General features: G+C 29.4%; 1 long non-coding RNA gene across 1 annotated transcript; it reads left to right on the forward strand.

Annotated features, from left to right (window-relative positions):
• The first annotated feature begins 4,748 nt into the window (after positions 1-4,748).
• Positions 4,749-7,227, forward strand: LOC147814157 (uncharacterized). The gene is made up of 2 exons (XR_015432693.1): positions 4,749-6,034; positions 7,074-7,227. It is a non-coding gene; the product is annotated as an uncharacterized LOC147814157 (long non-coding RNA).
• Positions 7,228-8,954: the final 1,727 nt, after the last annotated feature.

Raw genomic sequence — 8,954 nt, forward strand, 5'->3', positions numbered from 1 at the left:
GCCACCCGTATACGTCACAAACTGGCTAAAGGGCGGGACCATTCATATATTTATCCGCACATCGTAATTTTGATCTGAACCAGAGAACGATCAGTCTCCAATTCAGTAACGTGCACCAGTCACATATGTCATTATTATAATGCATATAATATAATTAGGGGAGAGGGGATGGACATGGGGACAGAGTGGTAATCTTAAATAACTTTCTTATTTTTTGGTCAAATTTTCTCTGTGAAATATCGTAAATTGGCAACACTGATGTACTTTACCGTGTGCAGTAGAACAATGACACTACTGTGAATACTTTAGTAGAAATTTGTTAAAGAAGGTTTTCAAGGAATTACAAAAATAACTTTCAAATTTTTTTTTACTCTATTATTGAAGTATTTTATTTTCAGCATTTCAATAAAAAGGGAATTTCATGAATTGAAAATTATATTAAATGTGTTTCTTTATTTTATTTATTTATTCTTTTTCTTTCGAACGAATTTGCACTGTATAAATAGTTGCAATAACCATAGTCTGTTCTTTACGATGTCTTTTCTTTTTTTAAAAAAAATATTTTATATTTGTAATCATGCTTTTAAACGGTAGTCATTTTAGGATTGTCGGCAATGCGTTCGTATTCAAATAAAATAACTTTTTAGCTAAAATAAAATAAACCTTAAGCTCTTCTCAATTTCATACGAGATAACCATTTTCTTTTTACACATTTCAATAAAAAAAAAACGTCAGACTTTTTTTTTTCCTAATAAAATGACATTTTGGTTTTGCTTTTTCTGAATAACAAAACATTTTTGGTGTATATTTGTCAACATTTCAAAGACAAGCGCTGATTAGAAACCATTTAATCAAAAAAATTTAAGTTAACAACATGTCTTTTACATATTGAACTAAGTATATGGCTAAAATTATTCCTCTTTTTGTGCTTAGAAAATTGATTTAGTACTCGAAAGGCAGAAGTAAGTTAAATTTTGGCAGAAAAAAGTAATAACTTTAAGTCTATTAAAGATGTAATTGGTGCAGTGAAACTAAAGAGATTTTGTTGAAAAATGAATCAACTAACTCTTATTTTGAGAGCACTATATTGAACACATCAACTTTACCCAAACAATAATATAGCAAAAACTGAGGTATTTTTAACAATACATATTCGAAATAAACTAGTCTCTTGATTTTATTAAAAGATTGAAATTTTAATATTAACTTTAGGAGACTGTTGAGCAATTTAGCAAGATTTTAACAAGAATTACAATTCAGCCACCTAAATACTATCCGTATAAGTTGTGGGATTTCTCCAACTGTAAGAAACAATTTATACACCCCATAAACTTGATCTGCCATTCTTAGATCATATGCATCAGGTCTCCCAAACTGCAGGAAGTAAGCTGAACTCTTCATAACAGCTTCTTTAAACTGTATAACATAAGCTGAACTTTTTAAGATCGTTGCTTTATAAATTTGGACCATCTTACTTAGATTATTCCATGGATTATATGCTTGAAGTCTTCTTAATTACAGAAAATAACCTTAATTCTTAAAAGTTGCTCCTTCAAGCCACATAAATTAAGCTGGGCTATACATTTTCCTTTTAATTTTGTTTCTTCATATACATGGTCATAAACAAGATTACATGCATCAGGCATCCAGGTTTTCTTGACTGTAGGAAGTAAGCTAAACTCTCCATAGCTACTTCTTTTAACTATATAACAAAACTGAACTATTTATTCTCTTTTTAAAATCGGTGCTTTATAAACTTGGTTCACCTTGCGTAGATTATAGAATGGATTATATGATTCAAGTCCTCTTCACTGCAGGCGATATTCAGAACTCTTTACAACTGATCTTTCAAATGGCATGAAATAAGCTGGGCTGTATACTCTCCTTTTAAATTCATTTCTTCATGAACAAAAGACGCTTTACCCAGATTATATGCGTTAAGTCATCATGGCTGAGGGAAATATCCAGAACCATGATCCTTCAAACGGCATAAAATAAACAGGGCTGTAAATTCTCATTTTAAATTCGTTCCTTCATAAACAAATGGTCCTCTTTACCTAGATAATATGCTTTAAGTCATCATGGCTGAAGGAAATATCCAGAACTCTTAGCAAATGATCCTTCAAACGGCATTAAATAACTGGGCTGTATATTCTCCTTTTAATTTCGTTTCTTCATAAATGGTCCGCTTTACCTAGATAATATGCTTTAAGTCATCATGACTGAAGGAAATATCCAGAACTCTTTGCAAATGATCCTTCAATCTGCATAAAATAAACTGGGCTGTATATTCTCCTTTTAAATTCATTCCTTCATAAAATATGGTCAGTCATATATTGTATGTTTTAGGTTCTCTTGGGTATGAGAAATAAGCTGGAAAATATATTCTTACATATATTTTTCCTCTTTTCTTTCAAATTCTTAACTTCATAAATTTGGTATAATTTACTTACTACTTCTTTCTTAAATAACCTGCTTTATATCCTTACAAACTGTACAAATAAAGTCGAATGAATATGCACCCTTTAAATGTTTTACTTTAGAAACGTGGTTCTCCTTAAATGTAGCTGTGCAATATGCTATCTTCTTAAATTATCTGCTTTATAAATATTGATTTGAAATGTAAAGCTCGGAACAGCTCAAATGAAAGTAAAATTATAACTGTTTTTACGCCAATCCCATTAGGACATATCAGTTCAAATAAAACAAAAACACAATCTTAAAAAAAATCAAATTGGGTAGATTCTCCCAGTCAAAAGTAGTTAAGCCAACAAAAGTATCTAATTTCAAGAAATATTTAATCCTTTGAACCGCTTCTAAACCGTAATCACTTCCCTTTGTCGGTTATTACGAAGAAGATTATCTTAATCTAGATGGGACTTCTAACGGTAATGTCACGTTCTTCTTTTCGCCAAAGCTTCTGCTAAGAATCTCTAATTGTTTAGTTGTTTGTTAGCTGCGTAGGTAATCCCAGCAGCTGGGCCTGGGTGGCTCGCCATCAGTATTAACGCTTGATAGGATACTTGGCTCCAGATATTTAGAAAAAAAAAGAAAAAGAATAAAAGGAAATGCCTTAATCTTGGCGAAAGAAGTTTAAATTGACTAGTGTGCCTAAGAGGAGTGGCAATTAGCGAGGGGATCGCTGTTGTTATTTTTAGTTGGCGATCAAGAGAAGGAAAAAAAAACTTTGAGTCTTCTAATTTACACGCCAAGAATCGGTGAAGTCATCTGTCTAAAACCATCTGTCGAGGTTTTTCGGGCAAACAAATTTTCCTTCTGCCTCATTGCGTATTGAATCAGTCTGTGGAAAAATTTTCCTTATTCTGTCACTCATCGAGATAATGTGTATGGGCGAGTGACGAAAGATGAAGGGATCCCATCATGTGAATATCTTTATTAAGGAAGTTGGGAAACCCTGAAGAAATGGTGCGACCTACTCTTTTTATTTTGAACTTTCCGAACAACATTAATTTTTAGATTGTTATTGGTGTATGCAGATAATTTTTGCCAAAAACTTGTTTCCCGTATGTATTAGCGTTTATGCCTGTACATACAGTTGTTTTGAAACAATCTTAATATTAGTCATAACACGTTATATTTATTTAAAAGTTGGAAAAGAAAAAAGAATTCAATAGCTAAAATTAGAAAAACTCAGTTGTTCAAAAATATCTTAGCCGAAGATCAGTCATACGTTGAAGTAATCTTAAGTCATCCATATACTTTTTGGCATTTATATTTATAAAGAGGTTTTTTCAGTTATTTTTTAAAAGGGAGGTGACCACAGCTACCCATACAGCAAATTTCGTCCTAAAGACATCCCAAAACATTCCGAACACTCCTGGAACAGTCATATCCGTAGATTGTCAGAAGAAAGAATCTCGTAGGATGTCACAAATAGACAGCAATATGACAGGCTTTTCAAAGGAGTGTTTTAGGAGTCTTGTAGGATCATCGTTCTGTGCATGCGTGTTAACTTCAACTTTACCGTTAATGTTATTTCTTTTATCCAGTGACAAGAGCAATTCTGCTAGTGAAATCTAAATAATAAGGTATTTATAAGCTCTAATATCTTTATTAGTTACTTTTTTGTTTATCTTTCTTTTTTTTATAATCTATTTATATAATTAATTTATAAGTGTACTTGAACTCCGTCATTATCTTTAATATCTCAATTGCAATGTTTACATGCATGTTTGAAATGTTTACATTCATTACTAAATTTTTAAATGCGTGGTTTATTTAATTTTTTCATAATTATTGAGGAAGCTTTATTTTTATTATTTCGTGAGGCAATATTTTATCTGTTCGGATAACTCATTCTTTCTATTATTTTTGTTTTCTTCCTTTAAGTTTAACTTGTTATTTGGCATGTTTTTTTGGTAACCCTAAATTAATCATTTCTTCTAATTACAGATGAAATGATATTTAAATTATTTCAATGTTGCTATTCATCTTCATTATTTAGCATACTTTGTTATTTTACCATTTCTACATAATTTTTTCTATAAATTGTTTATGAATGGTGTTTTCAATATAAATGTAAACAATAACAATCTCCAACTCAATACTTGCTACTGCTTATTCTGCTAGGCTATATTTTCAAACGGATAATTTTGTTTTTCAGAAAAGAAACAAATTACATAATTTTTAAGCTCAAATCTGTTGTATTTCATAAGATAATAACGATAAGTAATTCTGGTGAGTAAGAAGTAAAAATTTGTTTTATTTCTTTAGAGATGTATGCTGTGCATCATCTTACGTTAGTGTCAGCACCTTTAGCATTGTAAACACAAGTAATAAGTAATCAAATACCACGTTTGCAAGAATCACAATGTTCTCTTGCAAGCTCTCAAAACACAATGATCGCGTTGTGAGCCAAATGGCTTTAAAATACACTGGAAACAGTAACCTGGAAGTATAGGCGGTATGGAGCTTGCAGCGTTACCTTGTGTAAAAAACGCCGTCCATAGGGATTTTTAAAATTAGAGATACTTAGCCAAGTAAATAACCAGGCAAAAGGGCTGCAGGTTTTTTCCCCGTCCTAGTTTGAGTAAATTGCAGCATTTGCTGCAATGAATTCAGTTTTTCTCCTTATATGATTGTTTATAATCAATCTGTCTTAAAATTAATAAAAAGTTGCAAAGTTATCTAACTATTATATTAAATTTAATCAGGCTATCAATTTTTACTACTGAAGATAATTACATTATTTTCACTATCTCAGTAATTCATATCTTTTCAAAAATAGTTCTTAAATTATATTTATATTGATATTAGTTATATTTATTATTTAAAAAAGAATCATATGGACGCTATCAAAATGTCTATACGTGTAACTAATTTTATACACGCTGGTTTAAATATGTGTTTATATGTATGTGTTTATATTTTAAATGTGTTTATATTTATAAATGTGTTTATATTTTAATTTTTAGTTTATTTTTATAAATATATTTTAGGTATCTTGTGTTTCATAATATATTTTTTTTGACGGGGTTAAAAATATTCAGTGATCTCTTGAGATAAAATATTTAGTGCTTTAAAAGGCATATAAAACTTACTTGTAGTTGATCTGCATATTTTCTCAATTAATAAATTTTTGTTAACATTTTTAACTGATAATTGTGGTTGAAACATTTAATTAGTATTTACATATTTGTATTTTTACAAAAAGAAAATTGTATGCTAAATTTTAGTTTGTTTTTTTTTCTTGATTCTCCAAGAGCTCGCTCTTTTACAAGGGCAGATTTACGATAAACTATTTTCAGAATGAAATTCTGTTTTCTTTAAAATAAATTTTTAATAATTGCATCATTTACATGTCAATTTGCTTTTTTAAAATATTGTTATTTGTATAATTTTTTTTCTTTCTCATAGTCTGCTAGATTGCATAGTCTTGATGGAATTGATTTTAAAGAACATACAAGACGAGCTATTCGTCACATCATGCCTGATGTTGTTGAATTCTAAAGCTGGGTGGACAATAATGAAAAAAAAAGATTTTTTGGTTACAGAGTGTCAGGCGCAATTATTGGTAATATTTAATCTCTGTTTTTATATATATATGTGTATATATATTATTCCATTTGTAGTTTGACAGTATATAGTTAAAATTAGTGTAGCTAAAGTTGCCATTCTAGAAAATGAATCTTATTTTTAAAAGTATTTATACCCATTAAAATGGTATTCATCATCATCATATCTGGCTAGACAGCCCAGGGTGGGCCAGTGCCTTCCTTTGAATTCGAATCCACTTCTCTCTACTTTTGACACTTGTTCACCAGCTTTTCTCCTTTAGAGTAAGGAAATCAGTCTCAACTAAATCCAGCCATCTCAGTCTGGGTCTCCCTCTTTTCCTGTTCGTTAGGGGTTTGTGTAATAGGATTTTCTTTAAATTTGAGTCATCATTCCTTCTGAAAATGTGAGTTGCCCAGTTCATTCGATTTGTTTTTATGAATAAAATGGTATTATTATTATTAAATTTAGTTGTTTAATAAACATCTATAGCCAGCTTTATTAAGCATCTATAACCAGCTTTTTTTTAAAACTTTTTAATATAGTACAATAATTTTAGCATTCCATGAATTTTCAATGAGTTTATAAATTTCTAACATTGGAATAATTTATGAGTGTGTAATTGTTTGAAATAATATTGTTATTAGTATCACCATCTTCTTTTCCAGTCATAGTAGAATGGTAATCATACGATATTTCAGTTATCCAACACTTCTTTTGACTTGCACTTTAAAATATTCTGATCATAGTTACATGTGATTGTACTAACAGCTTTATCATTATTACAGTTGTTGCTACTAGATTATTCTTATAACAATGAATCAAACATGTATCAAATCATTTTATTTTTTGTGAACTAGTATTAAGTTACGTATGATGGGCAATTGAAAAAGCAGCTTAAGAAGGTCACCCCATAATATTTTCCCTGAGAGTAATTGAAATCTGGGCTTCTACTAATTTAGTTTGAGATACCTTTTAAATAGGTTCAGAAATAATTTTATGTTTATTCATAAAAATACCTACAGGTTTGTTTATATTTTCTTTTTGTTATGTTTTAGAAGCTGTTTGCAGTGTTTTCACAAACACTTAAGTAAATGAAGTTGGAAGCATTATTGGAGGCTGGTTGTGCCATGCTAAAGAAAGAAGAGTTTATTCTGTAAAAAAATTAAGGAAATAATAGTGTAAATAAAAGTTTCACTTATGTGATTCTAATATTGTTTATTTTTTTCTATTCTCATATTTATTTGCATACACTAAATTTATGCTGCAAAAAATAGATAAATCCTTAAAACAAGTTATTTTTAATATTTTCAAGATACTGATTTAAGTATGCCTTCAGCTAACAATTCTTCAGCAAAACATGGTAACAGCTGTTTTAGTTTGTATATAAAAACAGATAATTTTCTAATTTTATTTGTTTTTTTAAATTGCATCATTGACACAATAACTAAACAATAAAGTATGTGATCCATAAACATCTATTTTGAGTTTTCGATAAAATAGTCACAACTTCATTTAAACTATTTATAATATAAAATGTTTTTTAGTAAATTTTGCAGAAGAATGTAATGAGAATTATTTTGCCAATTAACTAGTTTCAACTGATCATACGAGAAATTTAAATATTAATGCGAAGTTCTCAGTATTAGAGCAACATTAAAATAAAAATTATTCATTATTTTATTATAAGATATTTAATATATCTACTACATTAAACAATATGAGCAATAATGAAGCAATCATAAATTACAATGTACATAAAAGATTCAATAAGTCTCATAATTTAATTTAATAAGAAATATTCTTTACAGAAAACTAACGCTAATTAGGAGAATGGTAACCTTCCTTGGTGTTCAAAGGGTACATTCAATTAGACTTTTTAATAATGGCCAAGTTTTTATTCCAAGCAATAGAAATGTGAAATCCAATTATCTTGCATATTTTTGTATTAAAATGATACATTATTCTTTTCTTTAGATACGTTTGTTTATTAACTGTTTTACTCCCTTTTCCTTTACTAATTTTCCTAAAAAGTAGAGGGATAGCCCATTTTTCTGGAAAAATAGAGTGGTATACAAATTAAAAACTATCACCTTTTTTTTCATTTAGAAAACATTTTTCTGACCTCTAATTCAGTAAATTTAAAAGAAAAACCTTATTTAAGTTGCTAAAATTAATAAAAATTTCAAAGATGAAATTTATTTCCAAAATAAGACACCCTCCTATTACTATCATACCATTTCCAACATGCATCCCACAAGTTACCTCAATCCTTACTAAACAGGTCTTATTATGTCCTAATGCCATCCTAAAGCGTTCTAAAGGTATCCTGAAACTGTCCTAGTTATGACATCATTAAGATATCTGCAGGTGGGACATTCTAACACGCAGATGACATCCGTAGGACATTTAACGGTAAATATAGGACTTCCTCTGGAAGTCACAGAATCCTAAAAATGACAACTTTAGGATGTCATAACGAAGTCAATGTGCTGTATGGGTAATTAAAAAATTAACAGCCACTTCTTTATTTTGATGGCTTCCGGGTATCATGTGGTAAGTGTCCGGACATAGAGTTTTGTCTTAGAAACTTTTGGTGGTTGTGATCATTTTTTAAGCGTTGAAAGAACCTTAAGGGCAAAAAGTTTAAGTAATTTCAACATATTATACAGATTTAATTTAAAAGTTACCCAAATTTATTTTAAATGTTTCTACTCGTTAAAATATCTAATTGATAGTCAGGGTGTAAAATCTATTAAATATGTGTTTTTACTCTGTACTGTAAAACTTGTGGTTTGTCCAGCTCGAAATAAAAAAGCAAAGAGACGCCATTGAAAAATTTTTAATTACATTTTTCCTTTAAATACTTCTCTAGCCAAACTCTTACTGATCGTTTCAGCATCATCAGTCCCCTTGAAAAACTCGTATTTCTCCTTCAT

Source organism: Parasteatoda tepidariorum, chromosome 3 (assembly GCF_982258835.1).
Source record: "Parasteatoda tepidariorum strain Cologne lab strain chromosome 3, Ptep-v5.0, whole genome shotgun sequence".
In the NCBI taxonomy this organism is placed as follows: Eukaryota; Metazoa; Arthropoda; class Arachnida; order Araneae; family Theridiidae; genus Parasteatoda; species Parasteatoda tepidariorum.